Here is an 18,686-nt window from a genome sequence, read left to right as displayed (position 1 = left end):
AATTTTGTTTATTTTTTCCCATTTGTTTTTTACTTTTCATCAATTCATGTCTTCTCTTTAACATTGCTGCTTACAGCTCACATTGCAGTACATTAATCTACTATAACACATTTAGCCATTTTAGAATTATTCTCAGAAATTTGTTACTATAAAAAATATTACTATAAATATTTACTGTAGATGGGACATCTTATTCTGTCTTTGACCTCTTTGAGGAATATAGGTAGCAGCGGTACCTTCGGGCCAAAAGTTATACATATTTTAATCACTTTCTCAGTTTAATTATAATTGGTTTCCAAAATGGATCAATTTCAATAACTGCACCAACTTTGACTTCCAACTTTTATTGTATTTAGTAATTTGCTGGGTGTTCAGAAAACCTGAGAGTTGTTTTGATCTTTATTTCCATTATAATTGGTAAATAGAAGAATGTTTGTTAATTCTTCTTAATTTCTAATTCCTTAGAGGACTCTTCATCCTCTTAGAATGATTTCTTATTGAAGAATTTTTTTTTGTATTATGTGTTTGTTATATAGTTCTTTAAATATTTTAGATATTATACCCTTATCACTGATATTTGATACAAAAGTTATTTCTACCCAACTGACTGCCTCCATTCTTAACTTGCTGCAGTGATTTTATTAGTGCAAAAGTTTTTAATATGATAGAAATTATTTTTAATCACCTCTCCTTTGTTTAAGAAACTTCCCCTAAGTTATAGCTATTAAAGGGAACCTTATTTTATTTTGTTCTAATTTTTTTAATATTGTGACTTCTAATATTTAGTATCCATTTTAAGTTGTTATTAAGCTTAATTTCTATTAAGCTACTTTTTTTGTTTTAAATTCTAACAATTTTTATCAATAGTAGGTTTCCTAAGTAATTATAATGTCAAGATATATTAAATGTTGGGCAGCTAAGTGGCACAGTGCATAGAGCACTGACCCTGGAGTCAGGAGGGCCTGAGTTCAAATCCTTATTCAAACACTTAATAATTACCTAGCTATGTAACTTTGGGTAAGTCACTTAACCCCATTGCCTTGCCAAAAAAAAGACCTTAAGAATTGATGATTTCAAGAATAAGCTTAGGCTCATTAGAAACACTATATTTATTAAATGTAATCCAGCTCACCTTCTATTGCATAGTTCTGGATATAATTTATTCCCCACTCAAGGTGTCTGATATCTATATCTAATCTACATCTATATCTAATCTATATCTATATCTATATCTATATCTATATCTATATCTATATCTATATCTATATCTATATCTATATCTATATCTATATCTATATCTATGTGTATGGATGTACTGATGGGATAGTTCTATAGATTGTCCATAGTCTGACAATTCTTCCATGCATATGTGCATGTATGTGTGTATAGTTAGATCTGTTTTGAATGAATACATACTCTACAAGAATTATAAAATTAGCACAATACCATTCACAAGTATCAGGAATTAATATACATTATTATCCATATGAAATTCTAACTTATTTTGTGTTCTACACTATCTATTCTATCTTCTGTCACTATGAATTAAAAAGAAATTGTGAACTTCTCCCTGTGCTATGTAGTGAGTGATAATAATAGAGAGCTATTAAACAAAATATCTCTGTTGCATAGGTAACAATGTGAACTGTGAATGTATAGTTCTTTATTCTTACCATGATCTCCAGTCTTTCCACCCCTCAGTTCTCTCCCAGGCAATCCCCTGCACTAATTACCTCTCTCTTCCTTTCCTCAGCTTGACTTCTTGGTGAAGCAGTTCAACTATACACTGTCCTCTCCTCTTGAGACCTTTGACATTTATTACTGCTCTTTCAAACAATTCAATAGATTGTTCCTATCATCCATTACCTTTTATTCATGTGATTAAAGAAGAAAATCATGAAACTATGCTCACCAGGTGAACAAAATTATATTTCATAATCTTATTGGATCCTTATTTAAGGAAGACCATTATTTTATACCTCCCTAATTGATTTATTATCCTACTCACCATAGCACCTTTTCCCAAACCTTTTCATCTCTCTCTCCAAACTTTCCATGGTTCTCTTCCTCAAAACTTCCAGCTGAGAATCTTAACATATTTCATAAAAAAAATGAGGTGGTTTGCCAGAAGCTCCCCTTTCTCTCTTTTCATCTCATATCTCTCTGATAACTTCCTCCATTCTTTTCTTTTTTTTAATATTCTGTCTTCTTAAGGAAATTATCCTCTACTACCACCCCAACAACTATCATTGATCTTCAGTCATTCCCTATTACTGAGCTACTTCCCTACTGCTTAATCAGTACTGTAGCATACACACAAAGACACACCAATCATCCCCATGTTTAAAAACATAAATAAATAAGAAACCCTTAATTGCTCTATCCACTCCCAGTAGCTATCATTCCATACTTATCTCCCCTATTATTCTTCCTCAAGAAGGTTATCTATAATAGATGCCTCTATTTTTCTCTCCTTCTAATCTCTTCTTAACATTCTGTACCTTGGCATCTAACCTCACCATCCAGCTGAAACTGTTCTTTCCAAACTTACCAATGATCTCTTAATTGCCATATCTAAAGACTTTTTCTCAGACTTCATCCTTCTGGAACTATGATATTGTTGGTATCATACCCTCCTTTCCTTAAGCCTTGCTTCTCTCTAGGTTTTCATGACAAAATTCTTTTTTGGTTCTCTTCTTACCTGTCTGAAATCTCTGGATTGATTTATCCTAAGATAGATCTTGGTCCAGGTCATACTGATAAACTAGCTTACTAGAAGCAACTAACTTTTTATGGTTGACACTTGAGGTGCTGACTTAAGTATAGTTTTTTAACTCTATATTATGTCAGGAGAGCTGCCCAGCAGGGAGCCGCCCAGCAGCCACTTCCAGAGACCTCAGTAAGGGGGTGGAGGGAGACTGTTGAGGTCTCTCCTCTGTTTCTGGGACAGGACTCTTGTGCTTTGCCCATATTAAGACCCTGGTCACAGTCTGGGGCCCCCCATTGTCATGGAGCAGGGACCCTCCTCACAGCTCCAGGGCAGAAGGGTGTGCTTGTGGTAATCTACAGACCAAAAGACAGGCCAGGAGAGCAGTCAGAGCTTCTCATAAGAACTTGAAGGAGCTGAGGTCCTTGTGGTGGTGTCCCAATAATATTCAAAAGCTTAGGAAGTACCCCAAAACCAGAGCACAGGTTGGAAAAATGAGCAAACATTAAAAAAGGAACTTGACCATAGACAATTACTTTGGTCCTATGGAGGATCAAAATACAAATGCAGAAGATGAGAAAATCCAAACTTCTGTATCCAAAGCTTCCAAGAAATATAGGGCTCAAATTATGGCAAAGCTCAAAAAAAGATTTTTAAAATCAAGTAAGGGAAGGAGAAGAAAAATTGGGAAGAGAAATGAGGGAGATGCAGGAAAAACATGAAAACTAAGTCAGCAACTTGGTCAAGGAGATCCAAAAATATTCTGAAAAAAACATCTTAAAAACCAGTTTGGGTCACATGGAAAGAGCAATTCAAAAAATTAATGAGGAGAAGAATATCTTAAAAAGCAGAGTTGGCCAGATGGAAAAGGAGATAAGAAAACTCTCTGAAGAAAACAGCTCTTTCAAATGTAGAATGGAACTAAAGGAAGCCGATGACTTTGCAATGAATCAAGACAATATCAAAAGAATGAAAAACTAGAAGAAAACATCAAATATCTCATTGAAAAAAACTGACCTGGAAAACAGATCCAGAAGAGACAATTTAAAAATTATTGGGCTTCCTGAAAGTCATGATCAGGAAAAGAGCCTTGACTTCATTTTTAAAGAATTTCTTCAGGAAAATTGCCCTGATATTCTAGAAGCAGGGGGGAAAAAACAAAATTGAGACAATCCACCAATCTTCCCTTGAAAGAGATCAAAAGAATTAACCCCAGGAACATTATAGCCAAGTTCCAGAACTCCCAAGTCAAAGAGAAAATATTACAAGCAACCAGAAGGAAACAATTCAAATATTGTGGAGCTACAGTCAGGATTGCACAGAGCTTAGCAGCATTCACATTAAGAGCTCATAAGGGGGCAGCTAGGTGGCGCAGTGGATAGAGCACCGGCCCTGGAGTCAGGAGTACCTGAGTTCAAATCCAGCCTCAGACACTTAATAATAATTACCTAGCTGTGTGGTCTTGGGCAAGCCACTTAACTCCATTGCCTGGCCAAAAAAAAAAAAAGCACCTAAAGGAGCTCATAGGGCTTGGAATATAATATTCTAGAAGGCAAAAGGGCTTGGAATGCAACTAAGAATCAATTATCCTGCAAAACTGAACATACTTTTCCAGGGGAAAAGATGGACTTTCACTGAAACAGAGTTGAAATGACCAGAGCTGAACAGAAAGTTTGATCTTCAAGTACAGGACTCAGGTGAAGCATAGAGATGGTGGACAAGAAGGGTATATGATTAGGGATTTGATGATGATGAACTGTGTATATTACTGCATAGGAAGATGATACTGATAAGACTTATATGAACTTTTTCATTTATTAGAGCAGTTAGGAGCATATATATATACATATATATATATATATATATATATATATATATATATATATATATATAGACAAGGCACAGGAGGGAGCTGAATTTGAAGGTATAATGTATAATATATTGTAAGAAATGGAATCAATGGGTGAAAAGGAAATTACTGAAAGGAAAAAAGAGGTATAATAGGCTAAGATAATTTATGTAATAGAGTCAAGAAATAACTTTTGCAATGGAATGGAAGGGGGGAGGTGAGAAGGAATGAAGGCACCTTCATTCGCATCAGAAATGGCTCAGAGAGGAAGCAACATACATACTTAATAGGGTTTAGAAATCTAGAAGAAAAAGGAGTGAAAGGAGATGGGAGAAAGGGGACAGGGGTAGGGGAAGAGGGTTTAGGTGATAGAGGAAAGGGTAGATCATGAGAGAAGATAGTCAGATATAACATATTTTCTTTTTCTACTTTTTGCAAGGTGATGGGATTGTGTGGCCTGTCTAGGACCACAGGGCTGGGTTGTTGCTGGGTCTCTGGGATGGGATGTGGGCTTGGGGCCAATACTCTATCCACAGTACCACTTGGCTGCCCCATAGCACACATTTGAAGAGGGACAGAGTGAAAGGAGAGAGAGAAAATATAATAAATGGTTGTGGGTAGGAATGGATGGAGGGAATTACAATAAGCAACAGCAACTGTGGAAAAATATGGATTTATGATAAAGGATGCAATCCACCTCAGAGACAGAGCTGATGGTATTGGAACACGACTGAAGTGCATGTTTTTTCCCCTTTTGCTTTCACTTCATTTCTCATGAGGATTTTTATTTTTGTGGGAAGAGGGGGATTATGTTTACTCTTATAATAAGACTATTTTAGTAATGCATAAATAAATAAAAATGTAAGTTAAAAATAAAAAAAATCATTGATGATTGACTATAGAAATAAAATAGATTTGGGATTCATGCAAAAAAAAACATAACTCTATATTATGTCAGTCAATGACCTCATCAGTTCCTGTGGATCCAATCATCACCTCATCATTGATAATTTTCAAATGTATTTATACAGCCCTAACCTCTCTGCTGAATTCCACTCTTCTATCTCCAACTGTCTGTTGGACATCGAGTCTTGGATATCCTATAGATATCTTAAATTTGGTTGTTCCAAACTGAATATTATCTTTCTCTCAAACTCTCTGTTCTTACTAATTTTCTATTATTGTCAAGTGTAACACCATTCTTCAGGCAGTGAGGTTTACAAACTTCACTCTCACTTCCCAATATCCAATTTTGCCTTTATAACATCCCTACTATATATTTCCTCCTCTTTTTTGATGCTATAGTCACCTTTTATATCATTCTACAAACTGGACATTTGCAATATCCTGCTGCTTTTTCTCCCTACTTCAAGTTTTGCCCAACTCCAATCCTGTCCCCAGGTGTCAGATTATCCTGAAGTACAGATTTTACCACTTCAACCTATAAACTCCAGTGACTCCATTTCACCTCCAAGATTAAACATAACTTCCTCTGTTTGACATTCAAAGGCTTTAATAAGTTGATCCCTTTCCACCTTCCTAGTTTTTTTATACCCTATTTCCTCTCATTCCCCACATACTCTATGATCTAGTGACACTGGTTTCCTGACTGCTGCTCACCCAAGATGCTCCATCTTTTGACTCATGTCCCTCATATCTTGAATTTTCTCTCTTCATGTCTGTCTCTTGCCTTCTCTGCCTTCCTTCAAATTGTAGTTAATATTTCACCTCCTAAGGGAGGCTTTCATAATCCCCTTTAATACTAGACTCGTTGCTCTGATGTTTATTCCCACTGATCCTGGAGTCATGAAGAAGATCCAAATTCAAATTAAGCCTTAGATACTTACTACCTCCTTGATATTAAACAAGTAATTTGATTTCTGTCTGCTTCAATTTTTTCATTTGAAAAATTAGAACAATGATAACACATCTTGCTATAAGTTATTGCTCAGACAAAATGAAATAATATTTCTAAAGTGTTTTGATCACATCAAGGTACCACATGAGTGCTGTTGCTGTTATTTTAATAACTTTAATTTAATTCAAAATTCATTAACTTAGCTGTTTGTTTATATTTGTTGGTCTGTTTTCTCTCCTGTTTAACTATGAATCCTTCAGAGCAGGAATTGAACTTTGTCTCTTTTTTTTTTTTTGGTATCCTCAGTACTTAGTAGCATACTTAAATATGGTTAACAAATGCTTTTGTCTGATGTGGGATGTGAGGAATAGTTCCATGTGTATTCAAGAAATATTATGGTTGTTACTGTTCAGTCATGTCTGACTCTTTGCAACCCATGGACTGTACTGTCCATGAGGTTTTTTGTTTTCCTTTTGGCAAAGATAATTCCTTCTCTAGTTTATTTTACAGATGAAGAAACTGAGAAAAGCAGGATTAAGTGATTTATCCAGGCTCACACTGCAAGTAATTTCCTAAGACTATTTGAATTCAGGTCTTCCTGATTCTAGACCCAACTGTCTATCCACTGAGCAATCTTGCACTGTAGTCATCATGCACTGCAACATTCTCATTAAAATACCAAAATTGTAGAAGTCCTCTGTACATTACTTACTCACAACCTGAAGTTAATCTGGGGAAGTCTTTTTCTCCTTTTGGTCTAACTTCTTTTCTCTTAATCTTAAACTGAATGTGTAGTCATATACAAAAATCACTGTCAATGATCATATAATTTATTTGCCATATCAAGTAATTTAGAAATGTGGAAAAACAAGTATAATATTAGAGATGAATGGTAGCTTTATATCTTGACGTGAATGGAATAGTCCAATATTAACTGGGTTAGTTACAGTTTTTGATGACACCACTAGCCTGCCTAATGGGGTGAGGGAAAGTCTTAAAGAAGGACATTAGACTAGAATTATAACCATTTTTCATCCTTCAAATATTTCTAGTCTAATGGTCCTATTCTGGGTTCAACCTGAAAACTACTTTCTTGATCACCCTGAAGAGGAAAGGTAGCCTTCAGATAGCATTCTCCAGTACAACTCCTTTCACAAAAAAGAAAAAAAAACTTGTTAGATAAAAGAGTATTATAAATAGCAAGTAAGCCTCTTTATCACAGAAAGCAGATAATAGAATTCAGATAAATTATGCAGATTAGAATAGACCAAAGAAAACACAATATAGTCTCACCTCCACTATGGAGAGTGGGAATGATCTCACTAAGGTTCAGTATGCTGTTAGAAAATTCTAGAGTCTTACACATGGAATTTAAGGGAGATGATGAGTCTGGCTCCCCAATTCTGCAGGTCTGGGGACTCCCAATAGCCATTCAAAACCATACTCCTTTCTCTTTCTTGTCTTATATGAAGTTTTTTTTCCCTCCAAAAAAACTGTGGTTAAGTCCTTTTTTTCAAGATATGCAGCTCAGCATTCTCTGAGCTAATCATAGTTCACATCCTTTATACAGATACATGAACCTCAGGAAAATCATTCCAGGTTTGGGAGGAAGCAGGGATGCATAGGGTATAGGAGTAGAAGGTAAGATTTGGGAAAGCTCTTGCTTTCCAATTGGTCTTACATTCTAACCATTTTTTATAAGTTTTCTTTCCTGCCCCCCCAGCCCCATTTATTTATTATTGTTATATGAGCTGAAAATGCTCACCATCTTCCAATTTCTCCATAAAATTTTACAAATGAGTTTGAATTACAAACTAGTGTTGTCATGGGCAGCCATATCTTAGCCATCACCTTTTTGCTTTTTTCATCCTTATGTTTGAGTTACATCATTTAAACTTTTTTAAGAAACATTCTCTGTTGGTAATTGTTTCTTTTATCTTTTTGATCCCTCCCTATTAAGCAAATCAGCTTAACCTATCCTCTCAAGATTTGATGTGTTATGACCAAGTGTCCTTATATAGGAGATGATGTGGTTGTATATTGATTATCAAATGTGTTACAGTTGAGTTAGAAAAATTCAAATAATTAGCATGAGGCATTTTAATGAAACAATTGGGATGGGTGCATAATTATTGGAATATAACTTTGGACAACAGTTGGTACTAATGATGATTTGGTGCAGAGAAAATGGACAGAAAAAGACCATGTAACTATATACAGAAATCAAAGCAATCACATCATGAACAGCCTGATCTCCAAATCAAAGCAATTTTTCAGAATTATACTGTTGATAACATGATCTGATAATTCTATCTGGAGTCACCTGATTGCCTCAGTAGAAATCAAACATCCATAACAAGAAAGACTAATATTCTTGGTTCAGTTTTAAGTACAAATGATGATAGAGATGGCTATAAGGAATGAAAGAAGCAAATTTGTTTATATTGGTGAAAAATCATGAAGAGATCATGATTTCTTCTACTGTTTATAAGACTGACATGTGAAAGGGTTAGACTTGTTATGGGATACTTCAGAGAGTAGACTTTAAACTAAAAGGGAGAAGTCAGAAAAGAAATTTTGGTTCTATCTTAAGATGAATACCTTAATATTAATATAATAATATAATAATGGAAAAATAGAATGAACTCCTCCCTACTGAAAGTGTCCAAATAGAAACTGGAAGTGTTTATTAAGGAAATGATTCCTTTATTAGAAAGGAGATTGAACTGGTGTCCTTTAAGTTGGACCTCAATTCTTGTGGGACAGCTTTGTGGCACTCTGGATAGACTGCCAAGCCTAGAGTTAGGAACTCACCTTGCTGAGTTCAGATCTAATATTGTGTGACCCTGGTCAAGTCACTTAACTTGTCTCAGTTTCCTCATCTGTAAAATGAATTGGAGAAGGCAATGGCAAACTTTTTTTTGCCATCTTTTCCAAGAAAGCCCCAAAAAGAGTGACAAAAAGTCAGACATGACTGAAATGACTGAAGAAAAACAAACCCATTTCTTAGTTTCTGAGATTCCATTTTAGAAGATCAGCTATCCCAATCTGGGCTTTCACAGGATAGAAACATTCATATTTTCTTCTAAAAGGGTTAAATATATATAATTTCTCTTTGTCTTTCTTTGATTATATGCTATTGACTGAATGTAAGATCAGAATATGTCTGAACTGTTTACTAGGCTGAAATCAACAGTTGACCATAGAGCAGCTTTCATCTCAGGGATACTATGCTGTACTCAGCCACTACCAAAAAAGGTCAAAATCAGGGACCACAGTGAAGTCTTAGATTATCCAACAATTGCATGTATTTGTGTCTGCCTAAATACCCTAAATGCATAATCTGCACTATATCATGTGTAATCAAATGTTGGCTTCTAGGTTTAATTTCCCTTGCCTTGGCCAGACCTGGTAAGAGACTAATTCCCTCTGAAAAGTATGAGAATTCATTTCATTCTGATTGTTCTTAGCAGGATGTTCATTGGCAGAACATTAGAAACAAATAGAACCCTCAGAATTGGTTTGTTTTATAGACTTTGGAATAAACTTAAAAGTGGAAAAACTACCTCATGACTAAAACAGGGAGAAGTCATTTCTAAGTTATGTAGCAGTCCCTGAATGTGAGAATGATTACAACTAAAGACAACATGTGACTTGAATACTGGGACTTGCTTTTCATCCAAAGAAACACAATCCCATAACAAGTCAAACCTCACCTTCATGCACAGGACAGAAGGAACTTCCTCTCTTGCTTGAGTCTTTTCTTATTCAGTTTTATTGCCATACTTTATACATTACTAATTGGTGATGTTTGTTCTTAAAGAAGACCATGACATCAGGGAGGTAATGAATTGAATTTGAGTGGGGGGGGGGGGGAGTTATACTAAGTCACCAGCCTCACTTTCTCCTCCAGAGTCATCTAGATCCAGTAGCCAGATATGAATCAGGACAACTAGAGATGGCCCTGTGTAGGTACATATATAATTACCTTCCTGGAATAGAGGAAGAATGACACATACTATAGTGTCTTCCAAAGTCTAAACATACTAGCATGTGAAATTTTTACATAATAAGTTATGATCATAAATGGTTTGATGAACATTGTGGAAAATAACATACTTCCAGTTTCCCCAGTTTTGAACCTGGCTATTAATCTGAACTCTTGCTACTTCTTCATTCCATATATCCACTCAAATGGCAAATCTTACCATCTCCACAGCATTTCTCTTATCTATCATCCATTCAGCAACTACCTTAGTTCAAGGCCTCATCACTACTCACCAAAGGTATTGCGATGGCTTTGTAATTGGTCTCCTTATCTTAAATCTCTCACTATTCCAATACATCCTCCAGATAGTCGCCAAAATTATTTTCCTAAATGGTTAATCTGATTAAATAATTCCCTACTCATTAAACTCCATTGACCCCCTACTTTTCTAGGTTCAAACATAGACTTTTCCGTTTTTAAGACCTTTCAAAAAATGGCTGGCCCCAAATTATCTTTGCAGCCTTGTTAGACATTAATTCCTAATCTAGTCAAACTGGCCCACCTTTCATACACATACCTCCTTTTCAAATACTTCACCTCCCATTCCTATGCCCAATTCCCTTTCTCCTCATTTTAGCTTTATAGATTCCACAATTTAATTCAAAAGTCCTCTCAAACAGGATCTTTTACAAGAGTCTTGATCACCCAGGTGCTAGTGTTGCAGAGGACTGCGGATGATGAGATCAGTTGGAGACAAACTTTGTAAATCTTTTGTTTGCATTGTTAGGGGAATCTTCTTTCTTCCTTTATCATCTAATTTAGGCCATACCTGAGGGCCTGCCTGACCTTCAACCTGATTTGGATTGCATTGTATTCTGGGGCCACCAGGGAGCTCAGGAGCTGGAAACACCCAAGACCACCCAGAATCACCAAAGTGGGACTTGGATCACTTCCAGGTCACTACTCCTCCCATGGACTCAAGGGAGAATTTAAGGAAGGGGCTCCATCTTTTTTGACCTTCCAGCCTCCTCCTGAAATCCTGGTCAGCTGGTCTGACCAGTTTAATCATCAATCCTTGTGGTCTTCTCTTTAAACTCTTAACTTTTCTATCTCTCTTAATGTGTTGTAACTTCTTTTTAATAAATCTCTATTTTCTTTCCAAAATCTGCATTCCTTGAGTTGTGATTCATGCAAGGCAGAACCGATCACAAGAAACAAACCAGGTGACACTAGTATCCTTCTCCTAACTATTTTAGATTTAATATTTATTCTATATGTGTATATGTCCTTGTATACATATTTTGTATCTCAGACCCAACAAGGATTATAGGTATGTTGGAAGCAAGGAACACTTTTTCACATTCCAGTTTATAACAGATTTTCTAAAAATAAAAATGAAAGTGTCATTTATGGACTTGAAAAAGCTCATTTATTTATTTCCTTCATGACCAAATAGTATTATTCCAAAAGGGAAGTTGTATATTTGTTTTAATTTTTTTGAATTATATTTAAGGCAATGGGGTTAACTGATTTGCCCAAAGTCACACAGCTAGGCAATTATTAAGTGTCTGAGGCTGGATTCGAACTCAGGTACTCCTGACTCCAGGGTTGGTGCTCTATCCACTACACCATTGCCCCTTTGTTGTATGCTTGAAGGATATGTCATTGATTTACAATCTCAAGTTCTATCATCTTTTTGTTACACTATATTATGAAAATGCTTGTTTTATTCTATAAATTAAAAATAAATTATTAAAAAAGGAGAAGATGTGGATACAATTTTCCTCTCAACACATTCAATTTTGACCCATATATAGCATGGAAAAATGTAAAGATTATCAGACTGTCTTCTGGGGGGGAGGGAAGGGGTGAAAGGGAAAATGTGTAACATTTAAAACCTTACCAAAAAAGATAGGTAGAACTTACTATTGTATATAACTGGAAAACAAACAAAATATTTGTATGATAAAATAAAAAAGAAGAAAAAACAAAAATGTGGTTTCAGGAAAGCAAAGAAGGATGTGAAAGGACAGAGGGAAAAATATGATTTTCCAAGGAGAATGGCATTGAGAAAACAATTTGTCTGATAATAGTCTGTTGTTTTCTTGGTACATATTTCCAAATCATAGAATAGAGAGGAGAAAGAGAAAAGAGCAATTTGGAAAGTGAACAACTCTAAGAAGATGATGTTTAAGAATTGATTTAGATTTCTGGCTCACAACTTAAAACATAAGAATGACAGGTTTCTGGCTAGGAATGGAGTATATTTAACAAAGGTTATTAAGAATGTATTTGCCTAGTGCCTTTGCATGTGTATACTCACATCTACACATGTATTTATGTATTTATATGTATGTGTATATATGTATATCCCCCAAGCTAGATACCACAGAGAGTAGCTGCAATAAAGAAAAAAAATTAGCCATTGAGACATTTAGCTGTAAACAGGAGAAAGGGGAGGGAAAAAAACAACCAAATATCCAAACAAGAAAGAAGTTAGTAGTAGCTTTGACCTCAAATGTCTATAAACAAATGATTAAGATTTAGACAATAAACACAAGGAACTAGAAGTCATTACAAGGAATCAAATTTAGTTGCTTAGATATCACTGAGACTTAATCTGGTAAAATCAATGACTGGAACATAACTCTGTATGGCTATGCCTTATTCAAATGAAACTGAAGTGGTTAAAAGGAACATCATATTACATTATATATTCAGAAAGTACAATTATATATGTATGGCAATCCAGGAACCAGCTAACATAATGGGTAACATTTAGGTGAAAATCAATGGAAGAAGAAACAGAAGAAATTCTATTATTAGACCAAACTACAGATATGAACAGAAAGAGTGATGCAGGGGAAAGATGAAGAGAATTGTGAATGAAACAGAAAAAATTTGGGTGGAGATGTAAATTGACTTGAAGTAGAGAATTATGATTGTAATAGAAACAATTGTAATCTTAAAAGGTTGCTCAAATTGGGTGGAGATCCCCATTACCATTGATTCATTGTTTAATATAAAATTTATATCTTTTTCCTTAGGCTTTACCCTCTACCTAATTCCAGTTCTAGAAAAGGGGAAGGGTGTTCACCTTTTACCCTCTGAATGAGAAGCAAGACATAAAAACCTAGCTTGAACCCTGACTCAAGGTAACCTCAGTCTTTTCTGACCATGGCCCAGCCAACACTGCTTGGATGTTCTTTTATCTATCTCCCTAGCCCTTCCTATGTCTTGTAACATTTTTAATAAAATTTTGTTTAATTTCCACCCATGCTTTCCTAAGTCTGAATGATTCCTCATAGGCAGAACTGAACCCAAGTAGCTAGTGGCTATAAGAAGATGAAAGAAGGATAAATTCTGAACCAATTAAAAACGAAGAGAATATTTGTCTTCATACATCTTGTCTCTTGGACCAGAGACCATGCTGAGAAAGCATAAATCCTTTTAGCTCTGAAAGTCCTGCCTTGGGGATGCCAGGGTACTAAATATAAATGACTCATTTAGGTCACTACATTAAGCCGTTTCAAATGTGCTTCATTTTTGTCTTTTGCCATCTTCTTTCCAGCAATCATTACTACTTCATTCATACCTCCAGCTACTTTCCAGGTCTGGAATCATAATCAATCCTACACTATCACTGTAATTAGAAAGCTTGTGTCAGTCTACTCGTCTATGATTCTTTTTACCCCATCCTGTTCACTTTTCAAGCTAAAATACTCTTCAAAATCACCTATCCCTTATAATGCATTATTATTCCCAGTAAAATGTAACCTTTCTGAGGGTTAAGGCTTTGGGTTTTATATGTCCATTATTTAGTATAGAGCTCAGCACTTAATATTTAATAAATGTTTGTTATTGTTGTTTGCTCAGACAATCAGTTTTAAGTAGGAAATGAGGTAGGTATGATTAGTCAGAACTCTGCCTAAAAAAGGTCTGGGAGTCTTAGTAAATTGCAAGCAGTTAAAGTAGTGATCATCTTTTTTTTTTATTATACTATGATATGGAAATGTTTGTTTTATTCCATAAATTAAAAATAAAAATTTTAAAAAGAAATAAAGTAGCTACCATGATAAAGCAGTTTAAAAAAACCAAATGGAATCTTAAGGAACTGGTATTTGGAATATTATTAGTTTTGCTATAAATGACAAACCTGTCTTCAATGTCTTATGCAAAATCATACTATAAATAGCACACAGCTGATGGGAAAATGAAGTTAGGGGGACAACATTCAAAAACTTAATCAGTGACATATAACAACAAAAAAGGAACCTAATAAAATGGTATATTTTATACAAAAATACTACAATTTGTACAATAGTACAATTGTATAATACTATTAATTTTATACATAAATACTACAATTAATATTGGCCATGGTGGAAAGGAATAGGTCAATCCTTCTTCACTTAGAACTTCTGTAACAGAAGATAGAAAATAAGTATAGTACTTTACTTTGACATAGACCTAAAGTTTGATTGTGGAAGGGAGCATCTGAAGAGTGGTGAGGCTTTCTGCATTCTTTCTTTTTTTTCCCCAAATTATAATAGAACTGAAATTACATGTTCAGTATCACTTAGGAAGGACATTGAGACTTCTAGATGGCATAGTGGATAAGAGCCCTGGATCTCAGATAATTACTAGCTTTAGACACTGGACAAGTCACTAAATCTTAGTTTGCTTCAGTTCTCTCATCTGTAAATAGGGAATAATGATAATGATAATAATAATAATGATAATAATAATAATAATAATACCTACTGGCCAGGGTGGTTGTAAGGATCAAATTACTTAATATTTGTAAAGCACTTAGCATGTGCCTGAAATATTATAGGTGCTTAGTAAATCCTTGTTATAACTAAATATAAATAAAATTAAATTAGTCAGAAAAGGACATCTAGGATGTAAATTCCATTTAACTCATATTGTACAAGAATTGACTGAAGAAGACTCAGCAGGATGATAACTGGTTTCATGTGAAGATCTATCATGTGGGAAAATCCCATACTCTTTGGTCATAAAGGGAAAAAACAGGAGAAATCAGTAGAAGTTACAAAGAGTCATACTTGGACTTTATCCAAGGAAAATCTAACAGTGATACGCAGTCATAAATCAAATGGGCTGATTTAAAATATAGAGGGATCTCCCTCTTTGTTCCACCTATCTGCCCTACTGGGTCCCTACAGTTTCTTAACGTTAAAAATAAAACTCCTCACTTAATACAACTACCCTCACTATCATCTCTGTTTGTTTGCTGAACTCCTTAGGAAAACCATCTACATATTAGCTGCTTCCATTTCCTCTTCTCATTGAATTTAAACCCTCTGCAATCCAGTTTATGAACTCATTCTTAAACTGCTCTCTCTAAAGCTACAAATGATCTCTTATCTGACAAATGTACCTTCCCTCAATCTTCATTCTTATTGACTTCTCTGAAGTCTTTCGTTATCAATTGCTTTCTCCTGGATTCTCTCCTCTCGAAGTTTTCATGACAATGTTATTTCTGGTTTTTCTTCTACATATTATATCCACTTTTCTCAGTCTCTTTTATTAGATCTTTATCCAGGTCAAGCCCATTGAGATCATGCCCAGATCATAACCATACCGCAATCATGGATATTCCCTAACATTCTATCATGTGCTCTCTTTTCTTTTCCCTTTATAATATTTTACTTTGTGATATCATAAGCTTCCTTTTGTTCAATTGTCATCTCTAAACAGATTTTTCTCAAATCTAAAAGGCTAGCTCTATTGAACTAGTATTGACTATTTAGTGTTGACAGTTATCTTTTGGATGTTTCATAGGCATTTCTAACTCAACATGCCCCCAAATAAACTCATTATAACTTAAACTCTTCCCTCATCCAAACTTACAGGCTTCAAGCTCAGTGCCCTAATTTAAATCCACTATGATAGCTACTTTCTTGTCAAATCGTTTTATTTCTATTTTTATACAATCTTTCATATGATTCCTTTCTTTTTCACTCAGTTGCCACCCTAGTACTTGGCCCATATTATCATCTCACCTAGTCTTCTGGTCATATTCCATGCCTCAAGATTATTTCCAGACTAATCTATTCTCCATTCATACACCAAGGTGACTTTTTTTTGTTTTTTGTTTTTGGCAAAGCAATGGGGTTAAGTGACTTATCCAAGGTCACACATCTAGGTGATTATTAAGTATCTGAGGCTGGATTTGAACTCAGGTTCTCTCTTTACTGTGCTACCTGGCTGCTCCAAGGTGGTTTTTAAAAGATAGGTTTGACCATGTTACCTACCCCTGCTCAATGAAACTCAATGATTCCCTTTTGCTTCTTTTTACTTGCCTTATTTTTGATATTCCTATATTTTATTTCCCTCCACCAATTCTATGCTCCTTTACCCTTGGTCTAATTGGTGTTCTTTGTATGATACTCCATATCCAAATTCCATATCTCTTCAGTTTCTATTCCCTTTGCATGGAATTCTTTCCTTCCTAACCACTGTCTCCTGGCTTCACTGGTTTTCTTCAAGATGCAGTCTTCCTGCCTTCCTATTACCTTTCCTCTAAGACTACTTTCTATTTATTCTAGATGATAGTTAAGGGTAGCTAAGTGGTTCAGTGGATTTAGGAGGATGGGAATTCAAATTTAACCTCAGGTACTTGCCACTTACTACCTTTGTGACCTTGAGTAAGTCACTTAACCCTGGTTGCCTCACATCCAAGGTCATTTCTTGTCATCCTGTTTCATATCTGGCAACTGGATTCAGATGATTCTGGAGGAGAAAGTGAAGCTGATGACTTAGCACAACATCCCCTCCCTCAAATCCAATTCATGTACCTGTCATGGTATCAACTCCCTGAAGTTTTGGTCGTCTTTGAAAATGAAGGACAAGAGCAGAGCTAGCAGGAGCTGCAGTGGAGGGCAGCGCGGGCCTTGAGGAGCGGGCAGCAGGATGGAACACAGGGTGCAGTATATAGAACAAGATGCAGTCCATGGGGGCACTCCTCATTTCTCCAGCCCTGATCCACTGCTGTACCAGGGGTCTGGTCAGGCCTGTGTCTGCATCTTTCCTTGAATAGATCAGAGATCTATCTTGAACAGCCTACTTCTAGCAGTACCCCACTCCAGCTGGCCTGTCAGGATTTCCAGACCAGTGCTATTTCCCAGGACATTGACACAGCTGCCAAGTTTATTGGGGCTGGGACAGTTGGGGTGGCTGGCTCAGGGGCAGGTATCAGGTGGTGTTCGGCAGTTTAATCATCAGCTATGCCAGGAACCCATCCCTCAAGCAGCAGCTCTTCTCCTACGCCATCCTGGGCTTTTCCCTGTCTGAAGCTATGGGGTTCTTCTGTTTGATGGTAGCTTTCCTCATCCTCTTCACCATGTGAGGCTTTATGGAAGTTCGCCTGCCTCCATCCTGCTGCTTTGACTCCAGCCCTGAACCCCTTTGCTGGAGGGTGTCAAGCTTTAACATTAAACACCATGTTTCTTTAAAAAAAGAAAGAAAGAAAGAAAAAAAGAAAATGAAGGACAAACATTAAATTATTTTTCCTATATGATAGTTAAGGGTAGCTAGGCGACTCAATGGATAGTGCGCTGGGCTTAGAGTCAGAAAGACTCTTCCTTTGAAGTTCAAATTCACCTCAACTGTGTAAATGGACAACTGGGCAACTCTCTTTGCCTCAGCTCCTCAACTGTAAAATGATTTGGAGAAGGAAATGATAAATTGCCCCAGCCTCTTTGCCAAGAAAAGTTTAAATGGGGTTGCAAAGAACTGAACACAACTGAAAATTGACTAAACAACAGATATTCATTTTTATAAATTGCCTCTCCCATTTAGAATGTGAGCTCTTGAAGATCAGAGAAATTTGTGTTTTTGTTTGTTTCCCTATGTCTCAAACAAAGCATGATTCCTAGCATCACTGACTGAAGCTCATTAAATTCAGGGAGAACCTTATAGGTATCTTAAATCACTTGGAAGGCTGTCATTGAATCAGACTGTTCTATTTGATTACTGAGGAGAAATAGGAATAGGTGAAATTACAAAGAAGCAAAGTTATAATTTATTTAAATATCTTCTTAATAATAACAACTTTTCAAAAAAAAATCATGAGTTCTCTATCACTGGAAATCTGTTAAAGGTTAGATTTCTAAGTCCAATATGACCGATAGGACCTTCTCACTATCTAGGAAAATCTCTTGACTTTCCAAAATATTGGGGTAGGAAAGCAATGAGAACCCTTGACTTGAATTATGAAAGAAAAACAAAAAGGCAAGGGACTAGATTAAGTTTTAAA

General features: G+C 35.7%; 1 long non-coding RNA gene and 1 pseudogene across 1 annotated transcript in view; both read left to right on the top strand.

Annotated features, from left to right (window-relative positions):
* The window catches only part of LOC141491386 (uncharacterized), a 101,219-nt gene that overhangs the window by 49,205 nt on the left and 33,328 nt on the right, over positions 1-18,686 (top strand). The window lies entirely within an intron of this gene.
* On the top strand, positions 17,270-17,777 carry LOC141491994 (ATP synthase F(0) complex subunit C1, mitochondrial pseudogene; annotated as a pseudogene).

The sequence above is a fragment of the Macrotis lagotis genome, chromosome 6, assembly GCF_037893015.1.
Source record: "Macrotis lagotis isolate mMagLag1 chromosome 6, bilby.v1.9.chrom.fasta, whole genome shotgun sequence".
NCBI lineage: Eukaryota > Metazoa > Chordata > Mammalia > Peramelemorphia > Peramelidae > Macrotis > Macrotis lagotis.
This window is presented reverse-complemented; position numbering and strand designations above follow the sequence as displayed.